Here is a 23,112-nt window from a genome sequence, read left to right as displayed (position 1 = left end):
AAAAGAAGAAAGAAAGAAAGAAAAGAAAAAGCAAAGAAAAGAAAAGAAAGAGAAAGACGTGGAGATCTGGCCAGAAAGAAAGAAAGAAAGAAAAAGAAAGAAAGACGTGGAGACCTGGCCTGTAGAAATTTCCCCTGCTTCCTCAGGCAGCACCAGCAGAGACAAGTGGGAGCCTCAGAGGTACCAGATAGACCAAACAGACAAAAATAACACCACAAAGGCTCTGAAGACTAAACAGCCATTAGAAACACAGAAGAAAAACTAGGCCAAAACCTACATGATAAACCTAAATAGAGTGACTGCCTGCTAAAATAAGACTTAAATAGGACTCTGAGTCTCCTAACATAATAGACCAGGATGCACTTCAAAAAATTAAAAATAGGCCAGGCACAGTAGCTCACACCTGTAATCCCAGGACTTTGGGAGGCCAAGGAGGGAGTATAACTTGAGCCCAGGAGGCAGAGACCAGCCTGGGCAACATAGCAAGACTCTACAAAAAATACAAATATTAGCTGGGTGTGGTGGCACACGCCAGTAATCCCAGTTACTTGGGAGGCTGAGGCAAGAGGATCACTTGACCCCAAGAGGTGGAGGCTATAGTGAGCTGCGATTGATCGTGCCACTGCACTCCCGCCAGGGGGAGAGGGCAATATCCTATCTCACACACAAAAAAAAATTTAAATAGAATTACCATGTGATCCAGCAATCTCACTACTGGATACATAACCAAAGGAAATTATATAATGAACCTGGAGGACAGTATGATAAGGAAATAAGCCAGGCACAGAAAGACAAATATCACATGGTCTCACTTCCATGTGGAATCTAAAAAAGTTGAACTCATAGAAGCAGAGAGTAGAATGGTGGTTACTAGGGGCTGGGGGTGAAGGGGGTTGGGGAGATGTTGGTGAAGGATACAATGTTTCAATTAGCAGGAATAAGTGAGATCTATTGTACAACACAGTGACTATAGTTAAGAGTAATGTATTTTTTTTTTTTTTTAAATAGATACAGGGTCTCCCTGTGTCTTTGGAGTGTAGTGGCGTAATCACGGCTCACTACAGCCTCGGTCTCCTGGGCTCAAGTGATCCTCCTGCCTCAGCTTCCTGAGTAGCTGGGAACACAAGTGTGCACCACCAACGCCCAGCTAATTTTTTATTTGTAGAGACGAGTTCTTGCTATGTTGCCCAGCCTGGTCTCAAGCTCCTGGGCTCAAGTGATCTTTCTGCTTTGGCCTCCCAATGTGCTGGGATTACAGCCATGAGCCACCGTGTGCCTGGTGGTGTTGTATTCTTGAAAATTGCTGGTCGGGTGTGGTGGCTCACGCCTGTAATCCTAGCACGTTGGGAGGCCGAGGCGGGAGGATCACTTGAGCCCAGGACTTCAAGACCAGCCTGGACAACATGGAGAAACCCTGTCTCCACAAAAAATACAAAAATTAGCCGGGCATGGTGGCAGGTGCCTGTAGTCCCAGCTACTCAGCAGGATGAAGTGGGAGGATCACCTGAGCCCGGGAGGTCAAGGCTGAGATGAACCCAGATTGCACCACTGCACACCAGCTTGTGCAACAAAGTGAGACTCTGTCTCAAAAAAATAAATTAATTAATTAAATATAATAAATTGCTAAGATAATAGATTTCAAGTACTCTCACAAAAACATGACAAATATGTGAGGTAATGCATGTTAATTAGCTCAATTTAGCCATTCCACAATGTATATATATTTCAAAACGTTATGTTGTACTCTATATATATATATATATATATATATATATAAACACACACACACACACACACACACACACAATTTTTGGCCATTTTAAAATTTTAATTAAAAACAAATTGCCAGAATACAATAGAAAATTACACATTATACTAAGAACCAAGAAAATCACAACTTGAATACGAAAAGATAACCAACTCACGCCAACATCAAGATGACTCAGATGTGCTCACTTTGGCAGCACATACACTAAAACTGGAATGATACAGAGAAGATTAGCATGGCCCCTGTGCAAGGATGACATGCAAATTAAAAAAATTTTTTTTTGTTTAAAGATGACTCAGATGATGGAATTATCTGACAAGGGTTTTAAAGCAGCCATCATAAAAAGTTTCAGCAATCAACTACAAATTCTACAAATTCTCTTGGAACAAATAAGAAAACAGAAAAATCCCAGCAAAGAAATAGAAATTATTAATACAAAAAAATGGAAATATAGAACTGAAAAGGGCAATAACAGAAATAAAAACCATGGCCGGGGGCAGTAGCTCACACCTGTAATCCCAGCATTGGGAGGCCGAGGCGGGGAGCCCAGGTGTTAGAGACTAGCCTGAGAAAAATGGTGAGACCCCATTTCTATTAACAACAACAACAAAATAAAAAAAAAATTTTTTTTAATCTCACTGGGGCCTGGTGTGGTGGCTCACACCTGTAATCCCAGCACTTTGGCAGGCTGAGGTGGGCAGATTACTTGAGGTCAGGAGTTCGAGACCAGCCTGGCCAACATGGTGAAACCCTGTCTCTACTAGAAATACAAAAACTAGCCAGGTGTGGCGGAACATGCCTGTAATTCCAGCTACTTGGGAGGCTGAGGCAGGAGAATCACTTGAACCTGGGAGGCAGAGGTTGCAGTGAGCTAAGACTGCACCATTACACTCCAGCTTAGGCAACAAGAATGAAACTCCGTCTCAAAAAAAAAAAAAAAAAAAAACTCACTGGATGGGCTCAATAGTAGAATGGAGAAGACAGAAGATAGAATCAGTTAACTTTTGAAGATAGATCAGTAAAATTCACCCCATATGAATAAAGGAGTGAAAACTGGCAGAAAATATTGAACAGAGCTTCGAAAACCTGTGAGACAACAACAAAAGACCCAGTGCATTCGTTCGTTTTCTTTTTCTTTTCTTTTCTTTCTTTTTTTTTTGAGACGGTGTTTCATTCTTGTTGCCTAGGCTGGAGTGCAATGGCATGATCTCAGCTCACTGCAACCTCTGTCTCCCAGGTTCAAGTGATTCTCCTGCCTCAGCCTCCCAAGTAGCTGGGATTACAGGCATGCGCCATGATGCCTGGCTAATTTTGTATTTTTATTTTTTATTATTTATTTATATTTATATTTATTTTTTTTTTTTTTGAGTCTTGCTCTTTCACCCAGGCTGGAGTGCAGTGGCATGATCTGAACTCACTGCAAGCTCCGCCTCCCAGGTCCATGCCATTCTCCTGCCTCAGCCTCCTGAGTAGCTGGGACTACAGGCACCCACCACCATGCCCGGCTAATTTTTTTGTATTTTTAATTTTGTATTTTTAGTAGAGATGGAGTTTCTCCATGTTGGTCAGGCTGGTGTCAAACTCCTGACCTCAGGTGATCCACCCGCCTCGGCCTCCCAAAGTGCTGGGATTAAAGGCATGAGTCACCATGCCCAGCCTTATTTGTTCATTTTCACACTGCTATAAAGAACTACCTGAGACTAGGTAATTTATAAAGAAAAGAGGTTTAATTGACTCACAGTTCCACATGACTGGGGAAGCCTCAGGAAACTTACAATTCAATCATGGTAGAAGGGGAAGGAGAAGCAAGGCACATCTTACATGGTGGCAGGAGAGAGAGAGAGAGCACGCAAAGAGGGGAAGTGCTACACTTTTTAACCATCAGATCTTGTGAGAACTCACTCGTTATCAAGAGAACAGCATGGGGAAAATCTGCCCACATGATCCAATCACCTCCCACTAGGTCCTTCCCCTGAAATGTGACGATTACAATTCTACATGAAAATTGGATGAGGACACAGAGCCAAACCATATCACCCAGTATTCATACCATGGAAGTCCCACGACAAGAGAAAGGCAATGAGGCCAAAAGAGAATTTGAAGAAATAATGAATGAAGTGTCCCAAATTTGGCAAAGGACACAAACTTACAAATCCAAGAAGCAGAGGGAATCTCAAAGAGGATAAACTCAAAGAAGTCGATGTCTAGATATATTATGATAAAACTTTTGCCAGGCGTGGTGGCTCATGCCTGTAATCCCAGCATTTTGGGAGGCTGAGGTGGGCGGATCACCTGAGGTCGGGAGTTTAAGACCAGCCTAACCAACGTGGTGAAACCCCGTCTATACAAAAAATGCAAAATTAGCCAGGTGTGGTGGCGCATGCCTGTAATCCCAGCTACTCGGGAGGCTGAGGCAGGAGAATCGCTTGAACCTGGGAGGCAGAGGTTGTGGTGAGCCAAGATGACGCCACTGCACTCCAGCCTAGGCAACAAGAGTGAAACTCCATCTCAAAAAACAAAAACAAACAAACAAACAAAAACTTTTGAAAGCTAAAGAAAATGAAAATAACATGAAAGCAGCCAGAGAGAAACAAGCATTACTCATAGCAGAACATCAATTTAAATGTCAGCATTCTTCCTTTCCTGAGCAAGAAAAAAAAAAGACAGGAGATTTCTCATCTGGAGGTCAGGAGGAAGTAGCATAACATTTTTCAAAGTGCTGGAAAGAAAAGAGCTGTCAACTACAAATTCTATATCTGGTGAAACTGTCAGGTAAAAAGGGAAATAAAGACATAGACATGAAAACTTAATAATCTGTTGTTAGCAGGCCTACCCTTAACAACTGGCTAAGGAAGTTCTTCAAAAAAAAAAAAAAAGAAAAGAAAAGAAAAGAAAAAGAAAATGAGAAAAGAAAGATTCAGCTAGGTGCAGTGGCTCACACCTGTAATCCCAGCACTTTGGGAGGCTGAGGCTGAAGGATTGCTTGAGGATAGGAGTTTGAGAATAGCCTGAGCAACATAGCAAGACCCCCATCTCTACAAAAAAATTCAAAATTAGCTAGGCATGGTGGTGCACTCCTGTAGTCTCAGTAACTCCAGAGGCTGAGGCAGGAGGACCACCTGGGCCCAGGAGTTCAAGGTTACAGAGAATTATAATAGCACCACTGCACTCCAGCCTGGACAACAGAGTGAGACCCTGTCTCAAAAAAAAAAAAAAAAGAAAAAAGAAAAGAAAAAGAAACAAACAAAGGAAAAGAAGAAAAATTCTTGGAGCATCAGGAAGGAAAAACGCTCAATGAAAAGAGCAGAAATATGGGTACATAAAATAGACTCTCCTTTGCCTCATGAGTTTTACATACCATATTTGATGATTGAAACAAAAATTATAATACCATTTGATACTAAAGCAATGATATTTAAAAGTGGGTTAGGTAAAGGACCTAAATGAAAGTGAGGTTTCCACATTTCACAGAAAGTGAAAAATTGTTAATACCTATAGGTTTAAAATATGAGACCAGGTGTGGTGGCTCACGCCTGTAATCCCAGCACTTTGGGAGGCTGAGGTGGGCGGAACACTTGAGCTCAGGAGTTCAAGACCACCTTGACCAACACGGTGAAACCCCATCTCTACTAGAAATACAAAAATTAGCTGGGCGTGGTGGTGCATGCCTGTAATCCCAGCTACTCGGGAGGCTCAGGCAGGAGAATTGCTTGAACCCAAGAGGCGGAGGTTGCAGTGAGCCGAGATTGCACCACTGCACTCCAGCCTGGGAGACAGAGTGAGATTCTGTCTCAAAAAACAAAAAACAAAAAAAGAAACAAACAAATATATATATATACATATATATACACATATATATACATATATATATATATATATATTCTGAATTCATACAAAACTCATACAGTAAATCCTAATCTCCAGAGCAATAGTATTAAGAGGTGGGCCTGTAGGAGGTGAATAGATTATAAAGGCTCTGCGCTCATAAGTAGGATTTAGTGATGTGACCCTATAAAAGAGGCTTGAAGGAGCTTCTTGTCCCCTTCTGCCATGCGAGGAGACACAGAAGGCACCATCCATGAGGAATGAGTCCTCATTAGACACTGAATCTGCCACCACCTTGATCTTGGATTTCCCAGCCTCCAGAATTGTAAGCAGTACATTTCTGTTGTTTACAAATTACCCAGTCTATGATATTTTGAGAGAGCAGCCTAAACAAAGGAAGACAATAGGTGTTTCTTATTCAGGTACCATAAGGCCAACAGGTCAGTAGACAACTGCCATTGAAAAGATAGTTTGGCTGCTCACGGTGGCTCACACCTGTAATCACAGCACTTTGGGATGCCAAGGTGGGCAAATTGCTTGAGCCCAGGAGTTCAGGACCAGCCTGGGCAACATGGTGAAACCCCCACATCTACCAAAAAAAAAAAAATACAAAAATTAGCCAGGCATGGTGGCATGCACCTATGGTCTCAGCTACTCAGGAAGCTGAGGTGGGAGGATCGCTTGAGCCCAGTAGGCAGAGGATGCAGTGAGCAGGAATTGTGCCACTGCACTCCAGCCTGGGAGACAGAGCCAGACCCTTAGAAAGAAGCAAAGAAGAAAGAAGGAAGGAAGGAAGGAAGGAAGGAAGGGAGGGAGGGAGGGAGGGAGGGAAAAAAAGGAAGGAAGGAAGGAAAGAAAGAAAGAAAAAGAAAGAAAGAAAGAACGAAAGAAAGAGAAAGAAAGGAAGGGAAAAAGAGAAAGAAGGAAAGAAAAATAGGAGGAAGGAAGGAGGGGGGAAGGAAGGGAGGGAGGGAGTGAGGAAGGGAGGGAAGGGAGGGAAGGAATCCTGGCTAACACGGTGAAACCCCGTCTCTACTAAAAATACAAAAAATTAGCTGGGCATGGTGGCAGGCGCCTGTAATCCCAGATACTCAGGAGTCTGAGGCAGGATAATCGCTTGAACCCCAGAGGCAGAGGTTGCAGTGAGCCAAGATCGCGCCATTGCACTCCAGCCTGGGCACAAGGAAGAAACTCCATCTCCACAAAAAAAAAAAAGAGAGAGAGAGAGAGAGACACCAGGCCAGGCACGGTGGCTCACGCCTGTGATCCCAGCACTTTGGGAGGCCAAGGCAGGTGGATCACTTGAGGTCAGAAGTTCAAGACCAGCCTGGCCAACATGGTGAAACACTGTCTCTACTAAAAAATACAAAAAATTAGCTGGGCGTGGTGGTGCACACCTGTAATCCCAACTACTAGAGAGGCTGAGGCGGGAGAACTGCTTGAACCTGGGAGGCAGAAGTTGTAGTAAGCCGAGATCATGTCACTGCACTCCAGCCGGGGCAACAAGTGAGACCCTGCCTCAAAAAAAAAAAAAAAAAGAAAGAAAGAAAAAAGGCCAGGCATGGTGGCTCACGCCTGTAATCCCGGCACTTTGGGAGGCCGAGGTGGGTGGATCACAAGGTCAGGAGTTCAAGAACAACCTGGCAAACATGGTGAAACCTCATCTTTACTAAAAATACAAAAAATTAGCCAGACATGGTGGCACGTGCCTGTAATCCTAGCTACTCAGGAGGCTGAGGCAGGAGAATTGCTTGAACCCAGGAGGTGGAGGTTGCAGCAAGCCAAGATCGCACCACTGCATACCAGCTGGGGTGACAGTGCGAGACTCTGTTTCAAAAAAAAAAAAAAAAAAAAGACACCATAACATGCATCCCCATCTCTCTGTCTCTGGCAATGCAGGGTAAGAAGGTTTAGGATTAGCTTGTTTGAATAATTTCAGCATATGGGGCATAGAGACAGTTTCTAGTTGCCTGCCCCTGGCATGGTTAGGACAGGGGGATAGTGGCCAAGAATGTGACAGCCCCATAGAAGAGATGGTTGGGGTTACGGACTCTGGATTGGCTGCTTTGCATTTGAAAGGTACACCCACGGACAAGTTGCCTACTATCTCCAGGAATTGGCGAAGCCTGGAAGGGACAGCCCCTCCATAGTCAGCAAGGCTCCAGATGGTAAAGGATCAGAAAACAGAAAGTAAAAGACACGGTTAATAGCAGGAAGGTTACCACTATTTAAAAAAAAAAAAAAAAAAGACACCGTTATTGACACAGTAGACTGAGCCGGGCGTGGTGGCTCACGCCTCTAAACCTTGCATTTTGGGAGGCTGAGACGGGTGGATTGCCTGAGGTCAGGAGTTCGAGACCAGCCTGGCCAACATAGTGAAACCCTGTCTCTACTAAAAATACAAAAAATTAGCTGGGCATGGTGGCGCGCGCCTGTAATCCCAGCTACTAGGGAGGCTGAGGCAGGAGAATCGCTTGAACCTGGGGAGGCAGAGATTGCATGAGCCAAGATCACTCCATTGCATTCCAGCCTGGGCAACAAGAGCTAAACTCCTTCTAAAAAAAAAAAAAAAAAAACACAATAGACTGTGACAAGAGACTAAGAGACACATGTGTATTTTAATACCCAGAACAATCACTATGAAAACTATACAAGGAAGGAGAAGATACACTCAAAAACATTAAATAAATCAAAATAGAATTCTAAAAAGTATTCAAGTAACCCACAGTAAGACAAGAAAAACAAAGGACCAAGAACCAAAGAAAACAAACAGAAAACAAATAATAAAATGAAAAACACAAGTGTTAACATAGCAATAACTGCCTCAAATGTAAATGGTCTAAATACGCCAATTCAAAGACAGACATTTAGCTGGGCTGGGTGGCTCATACCTGTAATCCCAGCACTTTGGGAGGCTGAGGCAAGAGGATTGCTTGTGTCCAGGAGTTCAAGACCAGCCCAGATAACATAGCCAGGCCTCATCTCTACAAAAAAATCAAAAAATTAGCTGGGTGTGGTGGTGTACATCTGTGGTCCCAGCTACTCAGGTGGCTGAGGTGGGAGGATCATTTGAGCTCAGGAGGTCGAGGCAGCAGTGAGTCATAATCACATCACAGCACTCCAGCCTGGGCAACAGAGCAACATCTTGCCTCAAAAAAAAAAAAAAAAAAAAAGCTATACCATGCAAATATTAATGAAAAATAATGAAGTGGCTTTTAAAACCTGATAAAGTAGACTTCAGAGAAAAGAAAATTACTAGAGAAAAAGAGAAATATTGCATAATGATAGAAGTACCAATCAATCCACCAGCAAATCATAAATATACTAATTATTTATGCACTGAACAACAGAGCCTCAAAATACATTAAGCAAAAAATGATAGCGCTAAAAGGAGAAATTCTTAAATCCACAATTATAGTTGGAAACATCAATACCCACTGCTCCCCATCTTATACAACTACTAGACATAAATCAGCAAGGTTATAGAAGATGTTCAAAACACAATCAGGTTGAGCTCATGCCTGTAATCCCAGCACTTTTGGAGGCCAAGGTGGGAGGATCACTTGAGGCCAGGAGTTTGACCATCCTGGTCAACATAGTAAGACCCTGTCTCTACAAAAAAATTTAAAAAATAGCTGGGTGTGGTGGTGCACACCTGTAGTCCCAGCTACTCAGGAGGCTGAGGTGGGAGCATCACTTGAGTCTGGGAGGTCGAGGCTGCAGCAAGCCAGATTTTGCCACTGCACTCCAGCCTGGGCGACAAAGTGAGACCCTGACTCAAATAAAAAAAAAAAAAACATAAATAAACTGGTAATTCAAAAAGTTCACTCACGCATGTAATCCCAGCACTTTGGGAGGCCGACATGGGCAGATCACCTGAGGTCAGGAGTTCAAGACCAGCCTGACCAACATGGCGAAATCCCATCTCTACTAAAAATACAAAAATTAGCTGGGCATGGTGGGGGCACCTGTAATCTCAGCTATTTGGGAGGCTGAGGCAGAAGAATCATTTGAATCTGGGAGGTGGAGGTTGCAGCGAGCCGAGATTGCGCCACTACACTCCAGCCTGGGCGACTGAGTGAGACTCTGTCTCAAAAAAAAAAAAAAAAAAAAAAAAAAAAGTTCAATAAAATTTATAATCCTCTAGGAAGACTGACAAATATTAAAAGACACAAATCACAAATATCAGAAATAAAATAGGGCTTATCATTACAGATTCTGAAGCCATTACAAAGATAATAAGGGAATAATACTACAAAACACGTTCTGCTCATAAACTTGATAACTTAGACAAAATGGACCAATTCCTCGGATATCCCAAACTACCAAAACTTAACTAAGATGAAGTAAATAATCTGAATGACCATTAAATAAATTTAAATGAATTTATAATTTAAAAGCTCAAGGAAATGAAATCTCCAAATCTAGATGGTTTCACTGGAGGTTTCTACCAAACATTTAAAGAAGAATTAACAGCACTTTTATGTAATCGCTTATAGAAAACGGAAGAGAACACTTCTCAACTCCTTTTATGACATTAGAATTACCCTGAGACAAAAACAGGCAATGCCAACTTTTTTTTTTTTTGAGACGGAGTTGCGCTCTGTCACCCAGGCCAGAGTGCAATGGCAAGATCTTGGCTCACTGCAACCTCCGCCTCCCCAGTTCAAGCAATTCTCCTGCCTCAGCCTTCCGAGTAGCTGGGACTACAAGTATCTGCCACCACACCCGGCTAATTTTTGTATTTTTAGCAGAGACGGGGTTTCACCATGTTGGTCAGGCTGGTCTCAAGCTCCTGACCTTGTGATCCACCTGCCTCGGCCTCTCAAAGTGCTGGGATTACAGGCATGAGCCACTGCACTCAGCCAATGCCAACATTAAACAACAAATCTGGCCGGGAGCGATGACTCACACCTGTAATCCCAGTAGTTTGGGAGGCCGAGGTGGGCGGATCACCTGAGGTCGGGAGTTCGAGACCAGCCTGACCAACATGGTGAAACCCCGTCTCTACTAAAAATACAAAAATTAGCTGGGCATGGTGGTGCACACCTGTAATCCCAGCTACTCGGGAGGCTGAGGCAGGAGAATCACTTCAAACCCTGGAGGTGGAGATTGCAGTGAGCTGAGATCACGCCACTGCACTCCAGCCTGGTTGATAGAGCGAGACTTCATCTCAAAAAAGAAAGAAAGAAAGAAAAAAAGAAATCTGCAAACCAATATCCTTTATGAACCTAGACACAAAAATCCTCAACAAAATATTAGCAAACCAAATACAACAATGTATTAAAAGAGCTATAAACCATGACCAAGTGAGATTAATTCAAGATATGCAATTTGGTTTAATATTGCATATTGGTTCAGTATTGAAAATCAATCAATGTCATCCACCATATTAACAACCTAAGAAGAAAAATTATACAATCACATTAGTAGATGTAGAGAAGACATCTGAAAAAATCCAACACAAATTCTTGATTTTTAAAAAATAGTCTCAGCAGCTGGGCTCAGTGGCTCATGCCTGTAATCCCAGCACTTGATAAGGCCAAAGTGGGTGGATCACCTGAGGTCAGGAGTTCGAGACCAGCCTGACCAATGTGGTAAAACCCTGTCTCTACTAAAAATACAAAAATTAGCCAGGCGTGGTGGTGGGCACCTGTAGTCCCAGCTACTCAGGAGGCTGAGACAGGAGAATTGCTCAAACCCAGGAGGCGGAGGTTGCAGTGAGCTGAGATCGAGCCACTGCACTCCAGTCTGGGTGACAGAGCGAGACTCCATCTCAAAAAAAAAAAAAAAAAAGTCTCAGCAAGGTAGAAATAGAGGAGAATGACCTCAACTTGATAAAGAGCATCTACAAAAAACCTACAGCTAACATCACATTACTGGTGAAAGACTGAATTATTCCCCCTAAGATAGGGAGCAAGAATATCTTCTCTCACCATTCTTTTTCTTTTCTTCTTTTTTTTATTTTTTCATTTTTATTATTTATTATTATTATTATTATTATTTTTTGACAGGGTCTTACTCTGTCACCTAGGCTGAAATGCAGTGGTGAGATTATGGTTCACTGCAGTCTTGACCTCTCAAGCTCAAGCGATCCTCCCACCTCAGCCTTCCCAAGTAGCTGGGACCACAGGTGTGTGCCACCATGCCCAGTTGATTTTTGTGTTTTTTTGTAGAGACAGGGTTTCACCATATTGCCCAGGCTGGTCTCCAACTCCTGGACTCAAGTGATCCTCCTCCTTGGCCTCCCAAAGTTCTGGGATTACAGGCATGAGCCACCACACCCGGCCTTCTCTCACCATTCTTATTCAACATAGTACTAAACGTTCTAGTCACCATAACACAAAGAAGGGAATACAAGCATACCAATTATAAAGGGAAAAATAAAACTGTCCCTATTTGTAAATGATATGATTGTCTATCATTTATGATTGTCTATGTAAAATATCCCAAGAAATCTACAGAAAAAAAAAAGCCAACTAGAATTCATCAGGGAGCTCAGTGAGATTGCTGAATACAAGATCAACAAGCAAAAACAAGAAAGAGCTGGGTGTGGTGGCTTGCACCTGTAATCCTGGCTATTCCAGAGGCTAAGGCAGGAGGATTGCTTGAGGCCAGGAGTTTGAGACCAGCCTGGGCAACATAGCAAGACCCCATCTTTACCAAAACAGAATTGGCCAAGGATGGTGGCATGCATCTGTCATCCCAGCTACTTGGGAGAGTCCCTTGAGCCCAGGAGTTCAAAGCTGCAGTAAGCTATGACTATGTCACTGTACTCCAGCCTGGGTAACAGAGGGAGACCCCATCTCTAAAAAAAGAAGATCAACAAGCAAAACAATCACACTGTATACTAACAATAAACATATAGAAACTGACATTTAAAATACAATACAACTTACAATTAGTCCTAAGAAAAGGAAATATGTGGGTGTACACCTAACAAAACTTACACAGGATCTATATGATGAAATTACAAAATCCTGATAAAATAAAAAAAGACTAAATAAATGGAGAGGCACGCTGTGTTCATGGATTGGAAAGCTCAACACAGTAAATATGCCCATTTTCAGGCTGGGCATGGTGGCTCACGCCTGTAATCCCAGCACTTTGGGAGGCCAAGGAGGGTGGAACTCCTGAGCTCAGGAGTTCGAGACCAGCCTGGAAAACATGGCAAAACCCCATCTCTACCAAAAAAAAAAAATTAGTTGGGCATGGTGGCACATGCCTGTAGTCCCAGCTACTCGGAGGCTGAGGTGGGATGATTACTTGAGCCTGGGAGGTGGAGGCAGTGAATCGAGATTGCCCCACTACACTCCAACCCAGGTGACAGAGTGAGACCCCATCTCAAAAAAAAAAAATGCCCATTTTCCCCAAAATTGGTACCTGAGTTTAATGCAATTCCTATCAAAATCCCAACAAAGATTTTTCACAGACATAGACAATAATTGTTTCAAATTAATATGGAATGACAAAGGAACTAGAATAGCTAAGGCAATTTTGAGATAGAAGAACAAAGTAGAAGGAATCATTCTATTCAGTATTAAAGCTTACTATATAGCCACATTAATCATGACAGTGCGGTATTGGTGGAGGAACTGGCACATAAATCAATGAAACAGAATAGAAAACCCAGAAGAAGCCCCACACAAGTATGGTTACAAAAGCAATATAGTGGAGAAGGATAGACTTTTCAACAAATGGTGCTGGAGCAAGTGGAGATCCATAGGGAAAAACTGAATCTCAAACTCAGTCACGTCTTACACAAAGGGTTAGTGCAAAATGTAAAACTGTAAAACTTGTAGGAAAAAGGCATAGGAAAAAAATTTTTGGAATTTTGAGATGGGTGGAGTTCTTGGTTTTTGTTTTGAGATGGAGTTTTGCTATTGTCACCCAGGCTGGAGTGCAGTGGTGCGATCTTGGCTCACTGCAATCTGCGCCTCCCAGGTTCAAGCGATTCTCCTGCCTCAGCCTCCCGAGTAGCTGGGACTACAGGCGTACAACACCACGCCCAGCTAATTTTTGTATTTTTAATAGAGACGGGGTTTCACCATGTTGGCCCGGCTGGTCTCGAACTCCTGATCTCAAGTGATCCGCCCGCCTTGGCCTCCCAAAGTGCTGGGATTACAGGCGTGAGCCACCACGCCCAGCGGAGATGGGCAGAGTTCTTTTTTTTTTTTTTTTTTTTTGAGATGGAGTCTTGCCCTGTCACCAGGCTGGAGTGCAGTAGCACGATCTCGGCTCGCTGCAACCTCCGCCTCCTGGGTTCAAGCGATTCTCCTGCCTCAGCCTCCCGAGTAGCTGGGACTACAGACACGTGCCACCATGCCCTGCTAATTTTTTCTATTTTTAGTAGAGACGGGGTTTCACCATGTTGGCCAGGATGGTCTTGATCTCTTGACCTCATGATCCACCCGCCTCAGCTTCCCAAAGTGCTGGGATTACAGGCATGAGCCACCGCGCCTGGCCCAGAGTTCTTAAACTTGACACCAAAAGCATGATCTATTAAAGGAAAACTTGATCAACTGTCCCTCATCAAAAATGTAAAACTTTTATTCTATAAAATCTCATGTGAAGATGGAAGGTGAAAAGACAAGTTACGGACCGGGAGAAAATATTGGCAAACTATACATCTTACAAAGCCATTACAAAGATAATAAGGAAATAATGCTATAAAATACGTTAGGCTCATAAACGTGTTTTGAGATATATACTTTGTGAGATATATTGCATAGATCTAATCACAGATGCAGACATACAAATTTTAAAATAGCTATCATTTACCTGAACAAACTGTATTGGCAAACTGTATATCTCACAAAGGACCACTTTCCAGAATATTTAAGGAACTCTCAAAACTCAATCGGATAAAAACAAATAATCCAATTGGAAAATGGGCAAAAGACATGAAGAGATATTTCACTAAAGAGGGTATACAGGTGGCAAATAAGTACATGAAAAGATGTTCAACATCACTGGCCATTAGTGAAATACAAATTTTGACTACAATGAGATATCAGTATACATATACCGGGGCACCTGAAATAAAATATAGTGACACCAAATGGTGGCTAGGATGTGGAGAAACTTGATCATTCTTAGATTGCTAGTGGTAATGCAGAAAGGTACAACTGCCCTGGAAAATGGTTTGGGAAGTTTCTTATAAAATTAAACATACGATGTAGCAGTTGCATTCTTGGGCATTTATCCTAGAGAAATGAAAATTGGCCAGGCGAGGTGGGTCATGCCTGTAATCCCAGCACTTTGGGAGGTTGAAGCAGGCAGATCACTTGAGCCCAGGAGTTCAAGATCAGCCTGGGCAGCACGTGAAACTCCACCTCTACAAAAAAACTAAAAAATTAGCCAGGCATCGTGGCGCGTGCCTGTGGTCCCAGCTACTCAGGAGGCTGAGGTGGGAGGATTGCTTGAGCCCAGGAGGTCAAGGATGCAGTGAGCCATGATGGAGCCACTCCTGTCACTCACTGCCCCAATGCTGCATACCTAACCCCACAGAGTCCATCACTCAGCCTACAGGACGCCAGAACCCCCAGCACTCAGGCCACAGACTTCCCCATCATTGTATTCATAGACTATATCATTACTCACCAAACAGACCCCACCACTCACCCAGCAAACCCCCTTCAGGTCTCTCAGAGTCATAAGGACTTTCCTTATTTCTGGTACCACAGTGTTAACATGGGGTAGACAACATGGCTTTGTCGGTGGGTGGCTTCTAGGTGATGGGTGCCATCTCAGGTGGTTTCCATTTGGTACAACAGAAGCACTCCCTCTGCCAACATGGTCAGGGGTAATCTGTTATACAGCAATACATGAGTAGGATACACACACACACCACATACACACACACACACACACACACACACACACACACTACACATACATATATATCAGGAAATGCAATCACAGATACAGAAGGATATAAAGTCAATACGACATGTAACCAGGCGGTGGTTCATACTTGTAATCCCACCACTTTGGGAGGCTGAGGTGGGCAGGTTGCTTGAGCCCAGGAGTTCCAGACCAGCCTGGACAACATAGGGAGAACCCTGTCTCTACAAAAAATACAAAAACTAGTTGAGCTGGTACTCAGGAGGCTGAGGTGGGAGGATTGCTTGAGCTGAGGAGGTGAAGGCTGTAATGAGCCGAATTGCGCCACTACATTCCAGCCTGGGTGACACAATGGGACCCTATCTCAAAAATAAATAAGAAGGGCCAGGCGCGGTGGCTCACACCTGTAATCTCAGCACTTTGGGAGGCTGAGGCAGGTGGATCACCTGAGGGCCAGGAGTTCGAGACCAGCCTGACCAACATGGTGAAACCCCGTCTCTACTAAAAATACAAAAATAGGGCCGGGTGCAGTGGCTCAAGCCTGTAATCCCAGCACTTTGGGAGGTCGAGACAGGTGAATCACGAGGTCAGGAGTTTGAGACCAGCCTGGCCAACATGGTGAAACCCTGTCTCTACTAAAAATACAAAAAATTAGCCGGACATGGTGGCAGGTGCCTGTAATCCCAGCTACTTGGGAGGCTGAAGCAGGAGAATCGCTTAAACCCGGGAGGCAGAGGTTGCAGTGAGCCGAGATCGTGCCACTGCACTACAGCCCGGGCGATAGAGTGAGACTCTGTCTGAAAAAAAAAAAAAAAATTAGCCAGGCATGGTGTTGCATGCCTGTAATCCCGGCTACTTGGGAGGCTGAGGCAGGAGAATTGCTTGAACCCAGGAGGCGGAGGTTGCAGTAAGCTGAGATCACACCATTGCACTTCAGCCTTTTAAAAAGTTTTTATTATGGAAACTTAAAACACATGAACCAAAGGTAATAAAAAGTGTAACGAACTGGCCTGTAACTATTACAAGTTTCAAAAATTTTTATGAAAATGATCTTAAAATCCAACATATATCACGTATGTGTATAGACTTTTTATATCTCCATAATTGACTTTATGTGTTTTTAGAGTTTTATGTCTTTGAGTTCTCCAAACGTCACACTGTGAGAAGCAGTTCCAACACTCCAACCTCTGTCTACCCAACTCCATGCTCAACTCCACGCCCAACCCCACCCCACCCCTGGCTGCCACCTGCACTGCCCCCACACCTGAGCCCCACTCGCTGGAGAAGCTGCGCCTTGGGAGGTGTCACTGCGGACAGACGGACAGCCCCCAAGCACCTGAAGGAGCAAGACCCCCAAGGCCACCAAGGCCATATTGGCTGTGGGCAAACTGAGACTTCACAGCTGCTAAGAAGGATGCGAAAGGTGGCAATTATATAAGCCAGGAGTAAGAGACGGGACCAGATGTAAGGCAGAAGGGGTCTTTGTTACAGCAAATCACCTAGACACTGGCTTGTGTCAGGAATGATGACTTCGCTCAGGGATAGGGGTAGGGGAAAGCCAAGTTGTGCCTATCTATGGGGTCACTAATAGAGAGTCTGCGGGGTGAGGAATGCGGGGTGCCTGGGGTGAGTGAGTGGGTATGTGTCAGTTCCGTGTTTTGAAAAGCTTATTTCCTGAATTATTTTCCTGGGTTATATTACAAATGATATGTTGAGATATGGCTTTTTTTTCTTTTCCTTTATTTATTTAGGTGAGACACGGTCTCGCTCTGTCGCCCAGGCTGCAATGCAGTGATGTAATCTAGCTCACTGCAACTTCTGCCTCCCGGGTTCAAGCAATTCTCCTGCCTCAGGAGAACCATTTTTAAAATTTTTTAATTTTTATTTTTTTTGAGATGGAGTATTACTCTTGTTGCCCAGGCTGGAGTGCAGTGGCATGATCTCGGCTCACTGCAACCTCTGCCTCCTGGGTTCAAGCAATTCTCCTGCCTCAGCCTCCTGAGTAGCTGGGATTACAGGTGCCTGCCACCACACACGCCCAGCTAATTTTTTGTGTTATTAGTAGAGATGGGGTTTCATCATGTTGGCCAGGTTGGTCTCGAACTCCTGATCTCAGGTGATCCACCCTCTTTGGCCTCCCAAAGTACAGGGATTACAGGCGTGAGCTACAGCGCCTGGCCTTTTTTTTTTTTTTTTTTAGACGTAGTCTCACTTTGTCACCCAGGCTGGAGTGCAGTGGCACAATCTCAGCTCACTGCAACCTCCCCCTCCTGGGTTCAAGCGATTCCATGTTTCAGCCTCCCATGTAGCTGGAACCACAGGCACACCACCATGCCCAGCTAATTTTTTTTCATTTTTTGTACTTTTAGTAGAGACGGGTTTTGCCATGTTGGCAGGGTTGGTCTTGAACTCCTGGCCTCAAGTGATCCACCCACCTTGGCCTCTCAAAGTGCTGAGATTACAGGCACGAGCCACTGCACCCAGCCTCTTCAAAAAAATTTAAAAAATTAGCTGGGCGTGGTGGCAAGCACCTGTAGTCCCAGCTGCTCACCAGGCTGAGGTGGGAGGATCACTTGAACCCAGGAGGTTGAGGCCACAGTGAACCATCATTGCACCACTGCTCTCCAGCCTGGAGACAGAGCTAGACCCTGTCTCAAAAAGACATTAAAAAATAAAATTTGGCCGGGAGCGGTGGCTCATGCCTGTAATCCCAGCACTTTGGGAAGCTGAGGGGGGCGGATCACCAAGTCAGTAGTTTGAGACCAGTCTGGCCAACATAGTGAAATCCTGCCTCTACTAAAAATACAAAAAATTAGCTGGGTGTGGTGGTGTGCACCTGTAATCCCAGCTACTCGGGATGCTGAGGCAGGAGAATTGCTTGAACCCGGGAGGCGGAGGTTGCAGTGAGCCGAGATTGCACCATTGCATTCCAGCCCGGGTGACAGTGGGAGACTCTGTCTCAAAAACAAACAAACAAAAAACAATAATAATAATAATAAATACAATTCAACTACTATTCCTACCGTATTAATACCTTTTTTTCCTCCTGACCTCAGGTGATCTGCCCGCCTTGGCTTCCCAAGGTACAGGCGTGAGCCACCGCATCTGGCCCTTCTCTTGTACTCCTTACTATCTGCATTTGTTCAAATTAGTTCACTAATGACTTATCTATATTTATTATCCAAAGGAAAATTATTTGAAAGTATATATTTGGGCTATTGCTTTTTCAATTTTATAATTTAATATCTTCTTTTATCTATTTATTCCTTCTGCTGCTTTTTTTTTTTTTTTTTTGACAAGGAGTCTCACTCTGTCGCCCAGGCTGGAGTGCAGTGGCTCGATCTCGGCTCACTATAAACTCCACCTCCTGGGCTTGAAGTGATTCTTCTGCTTCAGCCTCCCGGGTAGCTGGGATTACAGGCATGCACCACCACGCCCGGCTAACTTCTGTATTTTCAGTAGAGACGGGGTTTCCCCAAGTTGGCCAGGCTTGTCTTGAACTCCTGACCTCAGGTGATCTGCCCACCTCGGCCTGCCAAAGTGCTGGGATTACAGGCGTGAGCCATCGCGCCCCGTCCCCTCTTCCTTCTTGAATTGGATAGTCAATTCATTAATCATCACTTTTTTCTTGTTAAGGTAAGTTTTTGAGGCAATGATTTTTCTTGTTTCAATTTAGCTGTATCTTACAGATTCCACTAGGTAGTTTTTGTTTGCTTTTGTTTTTAACTTAGAGACAGAGTCTCACTCAGTTGCCTAGGCTGAAGTGCAGTGGCTGGATTATAGCTCACTGCAGCCTCTACCTCCCAGTCTTAGGCCTTCCTTCCACCTCACCCTCCTCAGTAGCTAGGACTACAGGCATGCACCACCACGCCCAGCTAATTTTTAAATTTTTTGTAGAGACAGGGTCTTGCTATCAATATAGCAAGCCTATGAAGTGGCATACCTGGTCTCAAACTGTTGGCCTCAAGCAAACCTCCCACCTCAGCCTCTCAAAGTACTGGGATTACAGGCTTGAGCCATCAAGCCTAGCCTTTCTTTTTTGGTTTAAAAAAAAAAAAAGTGCCAGGTGTGGTGGCTCATGCTTGTAATCCCAGCACTTTGAGAGACCAAGGCGGGAGGATCACTTGAGGTCAAGAGTTCGAGACCAGCCTAGGCAACATGGTGAAACCCAGTCTCTACCAAAAATACAAAACTTAGGTGGGTGAGGTGGCACACGCCCGTAGTACCAGCTGCTGGGGGGACGAGAACTGCTTGAACCCAGGAGGCAGAAGCTGCAGTGAGCTGAGATAGCACTACTGCACTCCAGCCTGGGCAACCGAGCGAGATCCTGTCTCAAAAACAAAGCAAAACAAAACAAAAAGCAAAAACAAAAAAGCAGGCCGGGCGCAGTGGCTTATGCCTGTAGTCCCAGCACTTTGGGAAGCCAAGGTAGGTGGATCACCTGAGGTTAAGAGTTCAAGACCAGCCTGGCCAACACGGCGAAACCACATCTCTACTAAAAATGCAAAAATTAGTCCAGTGTGGTGGTACGCACCTGTAATCCCAGCTACTCAGGAGGCTGAGGCAGGAAAATTGCTTGAACCCAGGAAGCGGAGGTTGCGATGAGCCGAGATCGTGCCATTGCACTCCAGCCTGGGCAACAAGAATGAAACTCTGTCTCAAAAAAAAAAAAATTGTGCAGATAACCTTGGTTGATGTTTTAAACAATATATTGCTTTGAAAACATCCCAAGCTTACAGAAAAGTCACAGGTATAGTACACATAACTTTTCTTTTTGAACTACTTAAAATTAAAGTGCTTGGTCACATACTTGGGTTAGAAAGAAAAAATTAAAGGCCATGCATGGTGGCTCACGCCTGTAATCCCAGCACTTTGGGAGGCCAAGTGGGGGGTGGATCACGAGGTCAGGAGTTCAAGACCAGCCTGGCCAATATAGTGAAACCCCATCTCTACTAAAAATAACAAAAAATTAGCTGGGTGTGGTGGTGGGCGCCTGTAATCCCAGCTATTCGGGAGGCTGAGGCAGGAAAATCGCTTGAACCCGGGAGGCAGAGGTTGCAGTGAGCCAAGATCGTGCCATTGCCCTCCAGCCCAGGTGACAGTGCAAGACTCCGTCTCAAAAAAAAAAAAAAAAAAAAATTAAGTTGCTAACCTGGTGCCTCATCAGCCCTGAATGCTTTAATGTGTATTTCCTCCAAATGAGAACGTGCTCTTATATAACCAAAATATAGCCATCAAAATCAGGAAATGATGTAATATGTTGCTACCATCTAATCCTCAAACTCCATTCAAGTTTTACCACTTGTCTCAATAATGTCCTTTCTAGTCGGGCACAGTGGCTCATGCCTGTCATTCTAGCACTTTAGAAGGCTGAGGTGGGCAGATTGCTTGAGCCCAGGAGTTCCAGACCAGCTTGGGCAACATAGGGAGTCCCTGGCTCTACAAAATATACAAAAACTAGCTGAGCCTGTTGGTGTAAGCCTGCAGTCCCAGCTACTCAGGAGGCTGAGGTGGGAGGACCACTTGAACCCAAGAGGTCAAGGCTGCAGTGAGCTGTGATTGTGCCACTGCACTCCAGCCTGGGCAACCAAGGGAGAACCCGTCTTGGAAAAAAAAAAAAAGTGAAGGCCAGGCCTGGTGGCTCACGCCTGTAATCCCAGCACTTTGAGAGGCCGAGGTGGGTGGATCCCCTGAGGTCAGGGGTTTGAGACCAGCCTGGGCAACATGGGGAAACCCTGTCTCTACTAAAAATACAAAACTTAGCCGGGTGTGATGGTACACCCCTGTAATCCCAGCTACTTGGGAGGCTGAGGCACACGAATCACTTGAACCCAGGAGGGGGAGGTTGCAGTCAGCCCAGATCATGCCACTATACTCCTGCCTGGGCGACAGAGCAAGACCTCGTTTCAAAATAATAATGATGATGATGATGATTATTATTATTATAAATTCACATGCAGTGGTAACAAAAATTATATAGGGAAGACCTATGCACTCTTCACTCAATTCCCCAAATGGTAACATCCGGCGTAACTATAGTACCATGTCAAAACCAGGATATTAACGTTGGTGCAATCCAGAGTGTATTCAGATTTCACCAGTTTTGCGTGCACTTATTTGTGTGAGTTTAATTCCATTCAGTTATTTCACATGTAACCACTACCACATTCAAGACAGAGAAGGCTTCCATCCCCACAAAGCTCTCTTGTGCTACCCCTCTATAAATGGAACAGACACCTACCTTCTCCACCACCCTAATCCCTCATAGCACCTAATCTCTATTTTCTCATTTCAGGGTTATTGTATAAAAGAAATCATACAATACGCAATTTTTTCAGATTGGCTTTTTCACTCAGCATAATCCCGTGGAAATCCATCCAAATCGTTGCATGTATCAAGGGTTTGCTCCTTTGTATTGCTGAGCACTGTTCCATAGTATGTGCATAGAATGTGCATAGATATGTGCATAGTATGCACATATCACAGAGATAAACATTCATCCCTAATGTTGAAAAGGCATTTGGGCTGTTTCACTTTGTGGCTATTACAAATAAAGCTGCTATGAACATTCATGTACAGGGTTGTATTTTGTGCGATCCCCCCACCTCAGCCTCTAGAGTAGCTGGGACCACAGGCGCACACCACCATGCCTGGCTAATTTTCTTTTTTTTAAATAGAGACAGCATCTCGCCATATTGCCTACGCTGGCCTCGAACTCCTAGGATCAAGTGATACTCCCACCTTGGCCTCCCAAAGTGCTGGGATTATAAGGGTGAGCCAGCACACACAGCCCTTAAAATATATTTTCATGTGAATATTTTTCATCTATATATCCTTTTGGGAATTGTCTGTTCATCTCTTGTGGAGATTTTTTCATTGGATTTTTTGTTTACTATTGAATTTTGAAAGTTATTTATATATTCAAAATCCTACTCTTTCATAGGGTATGTAGTTTGCAGATGTCTTTCATCCTCTTAATGGGGTCCTCAGCAGAGCAAAAGTTTTTTAGTTTGTGTTTGTTTCTTTGTTTTGTAGAAACGGGGTCTCACTATGTTGCTCAGGCTGCTCTCAAACTCCTGGTCTCAAGCAGTTCTTCCTGGGCCTCCCAATGTGCTACAATTACAGACATGAGCCACACCACACCTGGCCAAAAGTTTCAAATTTTGATGATGTCCAGTTAATCCAATTTTTTTATGGATCATGCTTTTGGTGTCAAGTCTAAGAAGTCTGCCTAGCTTGTGACCCCAAAGATTTTCTGCTACATTTTTTTTTCTAAAGTTTGTAGGTTGACATTTTGCATTTAACTCTGATTCACTTTGAGGTAGTTTTTCTATAAATTGTGTCCAAGGTTTTTTTTTTTTTTCTTTGCCCGTGGATGTCCAATAGCTCCAGCTCCATTTGTTGAAAAGGCTGTATTTTCCTCCATTGAATTGCTTTTACACCTTTGGTCAAAAATCTGGTGGTTAGGCTGGGTGTGGTGGCTCACGTCTGTAATCCCAGCATTTTGGGAGGCTGAGACCAGCGGATCATTGAGGTCAGGAGTTCGAGACAGCCTGGCCAACATGGTGAAACCCTGTCTCTACTAAAAGTACAAAAATTAGCTGGGTGTGGTGGCACACGCTTGTGTAATCCCAGCTACTTGGGAGACTCAGGTGGGAGGACTGCTTGAACCC

General features: G+C 44.1%; 1 non-coding gene across 1 annotated transcript; it reads left to right on the top strand.

Annotated features, from left to right (window-relative positions):
* The first annotated feature begins 1,948 nt into the window (after positions 1–1,948).
* Positions 1,949–2,055, top strand: LOC129025484 (U6 spliceosomal RNA). The gene has a single exon (XR_008497240.1). It is a non-coding gene; the product is annotated as a U6 spliceosomal RNA (small nuclear RNA).
* Positions 2,056–23,112: the final 21,057 nt, after the last annotated feature.

This window comes from Pongo pygmaeus, chromosome X, assembly GCF_028885625.2.
Source record: "Pongo pygmaeus isolate AG05252 chromosome X, NHGRI_mPonPyg2-v2.0_pri, whole genome shotgun sequence".
In the NCBI taxonomy this organism is placed as follows: domain Eukaryota; kingdom Metazoa; phylum Chordata; class Mammalia; order Primates; family Hominidae; genus Pongo; species Pongo pygmaeus.
The sequence above is the reverse complement of the archived record's forward strand: the minus strand, read 5'-3'. Positions and strand labels throughout refer to the sequence as shown.